Source organism: Eptesicus fuscus, chromosome 22, assembly GCF_027574615.1.
Source record: "Eptesicus fuscus isolate TK198812 chromosome 22, DD_ASM_mEF_20220401, whole genome shotgun sequence".
Taxonomy (NCBI): Eukaryota; Metazoa; Chordata; class Mammalia; order Chiroptera; family Vespertilionidae; genus Eptesicus; species Eptesicus fuscus.
In genome coordinates, this window is record NC_072494.1 from 35,540,030 (window position 1) to 35,552,334 (window position 12,305).

The 12,305-nt window shown below is 51.6% G+C and overlaps 1 pseudogene; it reads left to right on the forward strand.

The window, feature by feature from the left end:
• Window positions 1-9,454: 9,454 nt before the first annotated feature.
• On the forward strand, window positions 9,455-9,888 carry LOC103297560 (40S ribosomal protein S24-like; annotated as a pseudogene).
• Window positions 9,889-12,305: the final 2,417 nt, after the last annotated feature.

Here is a 12,305-nt window from a genome sequence, read left to right on the forward strand (position 1 = left end):
TTTTTGGGTGTGTGTGTGAGTGAGAGAGAGAGATATTAACAAAGAGCTTTTTATTTTATTTTTATTTTTCAAAATATTTTGCCTATCAAGTTGGCAATGACTTATTTATTTATTTTAATATAAATAAATATATATTTTATTGATTTTAGACAGGAAGGGAGAGGGAGAGAGAGAGAGAAACATCAATGATGAGAGGGAATCATTGATTGGCTGCCTCCTGCACGCCCTCTACTGGAGATCAAGCCCACAACCCAGGCATGTGCCCTTGACCGGAATCAAACCTGTGATTCTTCAGTCCGCAGGCTGACACTCTATCCACTGAGCCAAACTGGCTAGGGCTATTTTTATTTTTTTCTTATTGGAGAGAGAAAGGGAGAGAGAGAAACATCAATGTGAGCAAGAAATACCGATCGATTGCATCCTGTACACACCGTGACGGGGGATCAAACCAGCAACCTTTTGGTGCACGGGACAACACCCAACCAACTGAGCCACACGGCCAGAATCTATTTTTAAAAGATAAGGACTTATTTTAAAAACCACATAGCCACATTACTAGTATAAAAAAATTATTGTAATCAAATACCCAGTCAGTGTTTACATTTTCATCTCAAATTATTTTGTGAAGATTTTGTTCAAATTAGAACAAAATAAGTTCCACCTATTGCAATTGATTGGTGTGTCTTTTAAATTCTTATAATCCGTAGGTATCTCCTCAATTTTCATTTATTTATTTACTTTAAATATATTTTTATTGATTTCAGAGAAGAAGGGTGATGGAGAGAGAGATAGAAACATCAATGATGAGAATCATTGATCGGCTGCCTCCTGCACGCCCCACCCACACTGGGGATCGAGCCCGCAAACCCAAGCGTGTGCCTTGAGTGGGAATTGAACCATGACCTCCTGGTTCATAGGTCAACACTCAACCACTGAGCCACGCACGGCTGGGCGAATGTGCTTATTCTTTTTCCCTCGGACGGGTCCTCGTCCCCACGGTGCCAGCTGCTTCAGAGTACACAAAGGAGATTGCAAATCCCGAGGGAAGAAGAGGCTCGGGCTCAGAGGGCTTTTCTGGCAGGTTTTCAATATTTGGGACCAGATAAACCAGCTCACAGGCAATTGGAGCCTTCTGTTGGTGTTCCTCAAGTTTTAAAATGTTTCTCACAGAAACATCAGCTTGCTAACAAGTACAGCAAGCGAGGCGTGAAGCAGGAAGAAAGAGGACTCCGGACAGGAGGACCTGGTGTGTGGCCAGCCTCCAGGACCTCACAACTAAATCTGCTGAGTCCTCTCCACGGGGGTCCGGGACAAGTGCAATGTGGCTCACGCCCTTAAGGAACAAGCGTGTCTGAATCAAATGTACGTACATGTGCCGGGCAGGATGTATGTGGGGAATGCAGAACATGAACCCAAGATACTAATAGAGTTTAGGGGGCAGGAAAAATACGAATTTTTTTTTTTTTTTTAAATATATTTTATTGATTTTTTACAGAGAGGAAGGGAGAGGGATAGAGAGCTAGAAACATCGATGAGAGAGAAACATCGATCAGCTGCCTCCCGCACACCCCCCACCGGGGATGTGCCCGCAACCAATGTACACGCCCCTGACCGGAATCGAACCTGGGACCCCTCAGTCCGCAGGCCGACGCTCTATCCACTGAGCCAAACCGGTTTCAGCGAAAAATACGAATTTTTTGTGAGGGAGAAAGGGTCAGGCTAACCCACCGCCCTCTCCACCCCCATCATGTTGGATCCTGCCCAGCTCCCAGGGTGTGGGGGGAGCCCAGGGTCCTGGGCTGGAGAAAGGGGGGCTGGGCTGGAGTCAGTGGGTGGTGCCCCATCCCTGTACATTCATGGATCTTCCTTTCTGGCCTGGGGTGCCTTCCCTGCAGAGCCAGTGACAGTGGGATGGGGGAGCAGAGAGAGGAGGGGTGGGGAACATGGCCTGGGCAGCCTGGATCTCGGGTTACTTCTCGTGCTGTTGGGGAAAAAACCCTCGGTTTCCTGGCAGCTCTGTCACTGTTGGCCGGAGGGCTGCTCAGAGCTGGGGCTCCCTGACACCCAACACTGTCACTAGATCTCCACACACACGAGGAGGCAGCTTGTCACTTGATCCCAGTCTGCCTCTTGCTAGCATTTGACCTTTGACATGTCATTCTACTGTGGGTACAGTGAGGGGTTAATAGACACAGTAGACACAGCTCTAGAATTCCATGACTTCATGGTTCAGAGCCACTCCCCCACCCAATAAACTAGCCATTTACAGCCCCCATTAATGCTCCTTCCTTTTCATCAGATAATATCTGTCTACCTGCTGCATGCTGGACCTATGTTAGCCCTGGGGCTGTGGCAACGAAAGACACCCTCCCTCACTGCAGCTCAGATGGGCTGAGAGGAGGCCGCTGGGAGCAGCCCCAGGCCGGCTTAGGGATCCAGGTTCTGGGGGAAGCGGCTCCAGGGAGAGCCAGGTGTGGGTCAGCCAGCGAGAAGCAGGCTGCGGCGGGGGTCGGGGTGGGGGTGGCCGCCCTGACACAGAGGGCACCCCACTGGCTGGCCTTTCTCAGTGACTTCATTACGGTGACGTGGGAATGGCATGTGGCAGGCAGGCACTCACCCTTTCACCGGTGACAAACAGGCCTGCGGAGATGCCGCCACTGGTCCAGGGGCACTGCCTCCGGCTCTGCTTGTTCTGCCATCACAAGCTTAACAGGTGGCGGAGGTGAGGGGCATCTAGGAGGCCTCTGCATTGTCTCCATAGCTTTCCTGTGAATCTAATATCCTATATAATAAAAGCCTAGTATGCAAATTGTCCCCTCGTCCGGGAGTTGTCCGGGAGTTCCACCAGGAGGCAGGGCCGGCCGGGGGAAGGGAGGGAGGCCCTGGCCGGCAGTCGGCAGCCGCTAGGGACCCTACCAGTGCACAGATTTCGTGCACTGGGCCTCTAGTTCCAACATAAAAGGGTGACTTCTTCTTAATGTGGAGGACTTTTGATCTGTGCTGTGCTCTTCTGATAAGCACCAACCGATCAATTGTCAACCGTTAGCGTTGACTGGGTACCCGAGAGGGAAGGGCACCCGCGGGTGTGGAGGTGTGGGCAGTCCTTGCTCTCTGAGCTCTCAGATTTCCCTGGGAAAGAGGCTGTGTCCAGCGAAAAGTTATTTCTAACAGGACGAGGCCGTGTGACGAGCGCCAGCAACACAGGGCCGTGCAGAGGGCGCTGGCGGGAGAAACCACCACTGCAGCATGCTTTTAAAACGGGGACAAAGACTATCTCCTTCCACAGAACACGCTCGCGGCGTTTATGGCTCCATGAGCTCTCCCCGAATCCATGAGCACTTCCATCGATCGGACGTACATTTCCCCAGTCTTCGTGCATTAGTCATAAAGAAACCCACCCAGGCATATTGATTGTGCATCCTAAACACCCCTGCCATCGATCGCCTCCTTGCTAACCAGCCCTCGCCGCCGCTGTCATGTCATCGCTGTCTGGGACTAATACGTTAACCTCATCGATCCCCAGCTCACCTCCACGGCTAGCCGTTAAGTCCCTGCCTACCCTGCAGCCTGGTCTTCCCAAGGCACCCAGCGGACTCACCTTGGGAGACTCACCTGCACGCGGCAACGGCAACCAAGCTCCGTCCAGCTCTGTGTCCCCTTGGCCCGCCACTCTCCTGTTCCCTCAGCCCCCACACCCTGCTTCAGCCACAGTGAGCGTCTTCCCACGGCTCAGCCAAACCTGCCTCTGTTGACCTCAGTGCCTTTGCGCGTGATGTGTTCTCTGCATGACAAGCTCTCTGCCTCTTCTCTGTCTACTGAAGTTGTGTTTATTCTTCGACTCTCGGCTTCAACATCTCCTTCTCTGGCTCCTCGATGTTAATCACGTCCTCCTCCGTCTTCCCCTAACGTGCAGCCACTATGGCAGTCACGCACACGGGGCAAAACTTCATTTGACTTACTCATCTCCTAATTCTCTCCACAAACATGTATTAAGCAACCACCACGTGCCAGGGCTGTGGCAGGGTGGACACAGGAGCAGTCTCTACCCTCTTTCAAGTCCCTGACCGCTGAGGGTGCAGCGATACACAGAAGCAATTACCGAACACGTGGCGGTACTGTGGGGAGGGCCACGGGGCACGGGAAGTCCACAGAGGGGCCCTGGCCCAGTCCGGGGTGAGGCCTGCTAGTGGGGAACCGGAGAGGGTTTCCTAGGAGGAGTGAAGCTAAAATGAGATCTGAACCCTCAACAGGAATTCACAGCCCGTTCCCCCACCAAGTTCTGGAGCAAAAGCTTCGTCGTAGTCTCTATTTTTAAAAAAAATTTATTGATTTTTTACAGAGATGAAGGGAGAGGGATAGAGAGTTAGAAACATTGATGAGAGAGAAACATCGATCAGCTGCCTCCTGCACACTCCCCACTGGGGATGTGCCCGCAACCAAGGTACATGCCCTTGACTGGAATCGAACCTGGGACCCTTGAGTCCGCAGGCTGACGCTCTATCCACTGAGCCAAACCGGTTGGGGCAAAAGCTGCATCTTCTTGAGTGCTGTTTCAAATCTAGGTCTGTACCGACGCAGAATAGGTGCTCGATGCATCGGCTTGCTTGACTAAATGAATTCGTGAGCCACCAGAAGGAACGGGCAGATGAAGCCCGCCTTCCTTTTGGACACATGGACGTCCTCCGCGTAACCGTCCTGCTTCTGGCCCCGCTGGCTGCTGCAGTGCAGCGGGTTTGCCTTGGCAGGTCACGTGGTTCATCGCAGGACTTGTTTTGGACCTTGGCGTTCAGTGTAGTGATACTGTGTGAGCGATGGGTGGTTTCACGTGTGTTGGTGTGTTTTTTTTTAACGAGTTTGTGGTTTTTGTTTCAGTGTGCTGCAGAACGGAGTATTACATTTAATTTATTAATGCCTATGGATTTGATGGGTAATATGTTCCTTAGAGCTTTTTACGTTTTTCTCAATGTAAAAAAAGAAAAAGAATTAAAGTTGTGACGTGGGAGTGGAAATGGTGAGGCTGACGGGTAAGAGACAGGGAGAAGAGGTAGAGTCTTTAAGTCCAGGTGTTGAGAGAACGTTCCTATCTGACCTTTCTCTCCTTCTTTTTTTAAGTGTGTGTGTGTGTGTGTGTGTGTGTGTGTGTGTGTGTGTGTGTTTTAATTGATTTTAGAGAGAGAGAAAGGGAGAGGGAGAGAGAAAAACATCGATGAGATGCTTTGGTCACAATGTCTTGTTCACAACCAGGGACAGGCCTTTCGCATGACCGTCTGGACTCTCACAGTGTGATGGTTAATTTTATGTCAAATCACTGGGCCCCAGGCGGACAGCTATTTGCTCAAACATTACTCTGGGAGTGTCTTCGGGGTGCTTTTGGATGAGGTCAACATTTACATGGGTAGACTGAGTAAAGCCAAGGTAGGTGGGCCTCGGTCCATCAGTTGAAGGTCTGAATAGAACAACAACAACAACAAAGCTGGGCCCTAGCTGGTCTGGCTCAGTGGATAGAGCGTCAGCCTGCGGACTGAAAGGTCCCGGGTTTGGTTCCAGTCAAGGGCACATGCCTGGGTTGTGGGCTCCATCCCCAGTGGGGGGCGAGCAGGAGGCAGCCGATCAATGATTCTCTCTCATCATTGATGTTTCTATCTCCCTCTCCCTCTCCTTTCCTCTCTGAAATCAATAAAAAATATATTAAAAAGAAAAGAAAAGAAAAGAAAAAAGCTGGCCTGCCTCTGGTAAGAGAATTCCTCCTTCCTGGCTGCCTTTGAATCGGACATCACCGTCTTCCTGCCTTCAGACTCAAACTGAACCTTCAGCTGGGCCTGGAGCCTGTTGGCCCCCAGCCGGGAGCCACTCCACGGCTTCCAGGCCTCGTCTCCATAAGGGCGTGAGCCAATTCCTTATAATGAACCGTTCTATCTAGAGAAACCAATAGGAAACTACCTGTTGACTGATGACTAATTAGGCATGACTAATACAATGAGGTGTTATCCACACCACATCAATCATCGGCTCACAGACCGGAGCTGGAGCTCAAACATCCCCTCAGTTTGCAGGTGATGGAACGCAGCCCAGGAAGGAAGGCTCTCTCCACGGCACATTCCACCAGCCTGGGGAAATGGTGTCCTGACGCGGATTCGTGGGAGCGTGCGGAGGACTTGATAAAATGCCTTTTGGAAGAGCAGGTTTAGGCGGGGGAAGGCAGGGGGACAGGGTGAAGAGACGACACGGTTCCTCCCCCTTCGCAGGTCCTTGCTCACCGAGAACGTCAGGGATGTGCAGAAGCAAACTCCGCACAGTTTGGTTCTTTTTTAAAAATGTTTTTATTCATTTCAGAGACAGGAAGGGAGATGGAGAGACAGAGAAATATGGATGAGAGAGAGAGAGAGAGAGAGAGAGAGAGAGAGCCATCGACCGGCTGCCTCCTGCACGCCCCCTCCTGGGGATCGAGCCTGCAACCCAGGCACATGCCCAGACCCTGAACCGAACCGGTGACCTCTGTGGATGGGACAACGCGCAACCAACCGAGCCACACTGGCCGGGCCATGGTTTGGTTCTTGAAGGAGAAAGGCGGCATTCAGAACCATGGGAGGTGGTACAGGAGGGGCAGGGCGGCCCGCAGGCCTCGCCCCTGTGGTCTGTGTGACCCTGGGAAGCTGAGACGGTACACATCTGGGCGGGGGTCAATGGCTGGAGCTGGCCCAATCCCTAATTTCAGTGAGCTCCCAGAACATTCCGGGAAATACGGACGGTTAGCTACTACTGCTTGCATGTTTTTGAACGGGACATTTTTAGTGCACGCCGTCTGCCTCCCTGGTTCCAGTGGGAAGAGTTGTGGGTCGCGTGGGCGGCAGAGTGTTTGGAGCAGGGAGGAACCCGTAACCTATTTCCAAACCTTATGGGTAACTTTTTTTGTGTGTGGCTGTTTGCTTGTTTGAAGCTTATGATGGAATTTTCTCCTCAGGTCAATAGCTTGGAAAGGAAAGCCAGGCTCTGCCCCATGTGGTATCAGCATTGTCCATCCGATGTAGAGCCAGGGCAGTGGGCCACATGGTGAAGAGACTTGAAATCCCGTCCTATGGGGAAGGGGTGGGGGAAACGGAGATGTGTTTGGCTCGGCATCCTCGGGAGCCTGGAGAACAGTCCCCAGCTATTTAAAGGGCTCTTCTGTGGAGGAAGGAATGGGTTGTTCTGTGTTTTCCCGAGAGCAGGGGGCCGGAGAGAGGCACGGGAATCCAGATAGTGACGGAGTCGAAGGGTAAATCGAGGTAGGGAGCTCTCCTGGGACGCGGGCTGGACAAGTGCTTGGTGCAGGGTCAGGGAGGAGATTCGAGCGTTAAGAGATGGCAGGTGTATATTAAGCACCTTCTAACCCCGAGATTCTCTGTGAGCTAAGGCTGTAGCCATGGTCAGTGGCCACAAGCACAGATGTGTGAAGAGTGATGACCCATCCTTCAACCGGAGGTGCTGGTCTGCGGCGTACAAGCACTCTGTTTGGCTAGAGATACCAGGGTCCCCATCCCAAAGACACAAACGGCTCTGATACAAAAGAGAATGTTATCTAGGCCCGTGGTCAGCAAGTGGCGGCTCGAGAGCCACATGCGGCTCTTTGGCCCCTTGAGTGTGGCTCTCCCACAAAATACCACGGCCTGGGCGAGTCTATTTTGAAGAAGTGGCGTTAGAAGAAGTTTAAGTTTAAAAAATTGGGCTCTCAAAAGAAATTTCAATCGTTGTCCTGTTGATACTTGGCTCTGTTGACTAATGAGTTTGCCGACCACTGGTCTAGGCTATAAAGAGGCTCAACGCTTTTCTTCTTTTTTTGTTAGATACGCCTTCTTTGGTTAGGACAGTGGTCAGCAAACTGCGGCTCGCGAGCCACATGCGGCTCTTTGGCCCCTTGAGTTTTTAGCAAAGGCCAGCTTAGGAGTACCCTAATTAGGTTAATAACAATGTACCTACCTATACAGTTTAAGTTTAAAAAATGTGGCTCTCAAAAGAAATTTCAATCGTTGTCCTGTTGGTATTTGGCTCTGTGGACTAATGAGTTTGCCGACCACGGGGTTAGGACAACGTGGCAGAGCTTGCTAGCACCTAGGAGACTGTTTTAGGACAGCTAAGGAGAACCCGTCAGCAGAAGGGAGATGGGCAGCAGAGACAGAAAGAGACTCGGTGAGGAAGGTGCCGGAGTGATTGGCCCCACGTTGTTGTGGGGCAGTGGGGGGGGGGGGGGCAGGGATGGGGACGGGGACGGGGACGGGGTGGGGGGAGGGCTCTCTTGCCTGTAGCCCTGTTGTGTAGCTGGCCCATCTCATTGTCACATGCTATGGACTAAATGTTGGTGTCCCCCAAATTCGTATGTTGAAATCCTAATGCTCCAAGACGCTGGTGTTAAGCGATGGGAGGTGCTTGGGCCATGAGGGTGAGTGAGATCGGTGCCCTCAGAAGAGACCCCTGCACCTGTGAGGCCCCAGGGAGAAGGCTCAGCAGTGGCCCGGGAAGCACACTTGCGGCAGAAGGTGACGGCACTGGCTCCACCCGCAGGTACTGAGCAGCTCCCGGGGCAGGGGCTGTGCTGGGCGCTGGGCTGCACAGGCCAACAGGCCTCTAGGGGACCCCATCCCAAGGGCTGGGGAGACAAATAAGACACTTCGGGCCAATGTGGGGGTGCCACAAACAGAGCTGGTACTGTACACAACGGAAGACACTGGAGGTCACACTCCCAGTGTTGGGCTGGGGGGACTCCCTCCGGCAAATGCCATCGGAGCTGAGACCTCATGTGGGAGATGGCCTGGCGGGGCAGAGCAGGGGAGAAGGCATTCGAGCAAACTGCACCCTACACCCCCTCCCCAACTTCCTCTCAATCCCAGAGGCCCTGGAGTGCGTGATGCTCTCTGGGGAGAACATGATGTTCCTCCCGCCGGCTCCCCGCACCGAGCTTTCACCCTTATTTAACTGTACCCCTTCCTGCACCCGAGTGGTCTTCACCCCTCACCTACTAGAAACGTCTGAAGCCGAGAGGCTGGTCCCAGTCATCTCTGCATCCCCTCACAGCATCTTGTGCAGCCCCCAGACCATGGTGACGCATAAAAACACTGTGTGAAATGAAATCCTCTCAGGCCCACGGGCCAGTATCCCGGCTAATACATTTTCAAGGGGACACTGGCAGGGTTAAGGCCTGGAGGTAAAAAGGGAAAGGAGCCCTAACCGGTTTGGCTCAGTGGATAGAGCGTCAGCTTGGGGACTAAAGGGTTCCAGGTTCGATTCTGGTCAAGGGCATGTACCTTGGTTGTGGGCACATCCCCAGTAGGGGGTGTGCAGGAGGCAGCTGATCGATGTTTCTAACTCTATCCCTCTCCCTTCCTCTCTGTAAAAAATCAATAAAATATAAAAAAAAAAGGGGGGGAAAGGAAAGGTAGACACGGAAGAAAAATAAGGCTGATTTTTCCCCCCGGGCTGCTAGAAGATAAACCTTCATCATGAATGACACGGTAACCATCAGGACCAGGAAGTTCATGACCAACAGACCGCTTCAGCGGAAGCAAATGGTCATTGGTGTCCTTCACCCTGGGAAGGCAACAGTACCCAAGACAGAAACTCGGGGACAACTAGCCAGAATGTATAAGACCACACCTGCTGCCATCTTTGTGTTTGGATTCAGAACCCACTTTGGTGGTGGCAAGGCTTTGGCATGACTGATGATTCCTTGGATTACGCAGAGAAAAATGAACCCCAACACAGACTGGCAAGACATGGCCTGTATGAGAAGAAGAAGACCTCAAGAGCACAGAGAAAGGAACGCAAGGACAGAAGGAAGAAAGTCAGGGGGGACTGACTGCAAAGGCCAATGTTGGTGCAAAAAGTGAGCTGGAATTTGAACAACAGAAGGAGTAAAGATTCTTCGGTGACTTAATCTATGATGGTTGTGCAGATTTTTCATGAGAGGATTAATAAACTATGAACTTTAAAAAAAAAAGAAAAAGAAGGCTGAGAGAGGGGTTGGGATGAGGGGCGAGGAGGAGGAAAGGAAGGTAAAAGGCGCGCACATTGGCGGGAGTGCAGTGCCAAACAGAACCTCACCAGCGTGCTCCGTGCCCAGGAAGCCTTGGCTGGGGTTCCCTGTCCCTCGTGGGAGAACCCCATGCCTCTCACCGGGATCTGATTTCCACTGCATTTTCTGAGCAGTGGGGAGAAGCTGCGAGAAAGAAGGGAGAGAAAAAAGCCCCACAGACCCAACAATTCCCCCGTTTACAGGGTGAGCTGAGACAGACGGTCAGTGTCCATCCCGGGAGCCTGCGGGAGGGAAGCTGGTGGCTGTCACACTTCGGAATTGTCTGCACAACCCCCAAGCCAAGTTCCCGAGCGAGCGAGCGAGCGCACCTCCTTCTGTTTTGCAGCTGGATAAATACAGGAAGGAAGAGAGGAGCTGGCATTACACGTCCGAATTAGCACCAAGTCTCCCAGCCTCCACCCCTCAGGAAATGTCCCCACGGCCGCGGAGGAGGTAATCTCCTCCCTCTCCACGCCCTCCTCGGCCCGCAGAACCTGGTGAGAGCTGGGTTCTCCCTCCACTTGTCAGCCCGCCTTTGCCCTCCCCGTCCTCGCTGGATCCTCAGCTGGATTCTTTGTCTAAGTCAACGGGAGCAAGAGATCATGTGCGAGAAAGCTAACACTGATGGAAGGCGTGGACAGTGAGGATGGTCTCTGAGGGTTACTGGCCTGAGACGGAAAATTCCTAGAAAAAAAGAACAAAACCTTCCGGAGTGTCCTCTCTAGTAAACAGTATAGTACAGTGGTCGGCAAACGGCGGCTCGAGAGCCACATGCGGCTCTTTGGCCCCTTGAGTTTTTAGCAAAGGCCAGCTTAGGAGTACCCTAATTAAGTTAATAACAATGTACCTCCCTATACAGTTTAAGTTTAAAACATTTGGCTCTCAAAAGAAATTTCAATCGTTGCACTGTTGATACTTGGCTCTGTTGACTAACGAGTTTGCCGACCACTGGTCTAGTATATAGTAAACAGAATAGTATTATACATTCCTTTCCCTTCTTACCTCCAGGCCTTCACCCTGCCAGTGGCCCCTTGAAAAAAATCTAGCCGGGATACTGGTCCGTGGGCCTGAGAGGATTTCATTTCACACAGTGTTTTTAGGCATCACCATGGTCTGCACAAGATGCTGTAGGGGATGCAGAGATGACTGAGGCCAGCCTCTCCTCTTTAGACGTTTCTAGTAGGTGAGGGGGTAAAAAATCACTAGGGTACAGGAAGGGGTGCAGTTGAATAAGGGTGAAAACCAGGTGCTGGGAGCGGGGAGTGATGGGGGGCGGGGAAGGAACATCATGTTTCCCCCAGAGAACATGAATTAGTTGCAATCGAAAAAGAAACATTTTCCAGCTGGTCATCCTAAGATGTACAAGAGAGGGAACGAAACTTCCGGCTTAAAATGCCGAGCCGTCGGTATCCTACGAGGAGTTGGTCAAACGACCCAGAGTCTCGTACAGTTGACGCAGGAGGTGGGCGCCATGAGCTGTTACCGGGAACGTCTTTTCCAAAGCGCAGTTGGGAATGAAGTGACCGGCGTCCTCCTTTCTCTAGTACATGCTCCATCTCGATTTCCCAGAGAAAGCACATCCGTGAAAGACCAGTAAAAATGTTAGTGGAGGAGGGAAGGACTAGACTGGGTATAGATTCCAAAGATTAAAACGGGATGAAGTGATTCCTGAGGTATGTTTGGGACAGGTCATTAACTGTATTAGTTGCTACGCCCGGGCACGTAACGGCAATAAATAACTCATGTCTTGTCATGTCCTCTCCGCGGAAACAATGTGCTGTGGAATTACAGCCAGGGCTGAAAGATTGCCACGAGCTTTCCCCATAACCTAGAGGCCATAAGTACCTTGGTCAAGGGCCTGCTCGGGCGTCTTTCTCTGGACCTTGAATATCTGCTGATTATTAAGTCTTATTATTGGGCATTAAACGTCTTTGCCCAGATAAGAGCCATGGTGAAGCTATTTCTTTTTTTCAAAAAATATATTTTATTGATTTTTTTACAGAGAGGAAGGGAGAGGGATACAGAGTTAGAATCATCGATGAGAGAGAAACATCGATCAGCTGCCTCCTGCACACCTCCTACTGGGGATGTGCCCACAACCAAGGTACATGCCCTTGACAGGAATCGAACCTGGGACCTTTCAGTCCACAGGCCGACGCTCCATCCACTGAGCCAAACTGGGTAGGGCTGGTGAAAATATTTCTAAACATCACTTCCTTGGTCATCTTTGGTGAATTTCAGGGCCTCAATCGGGGTTAGC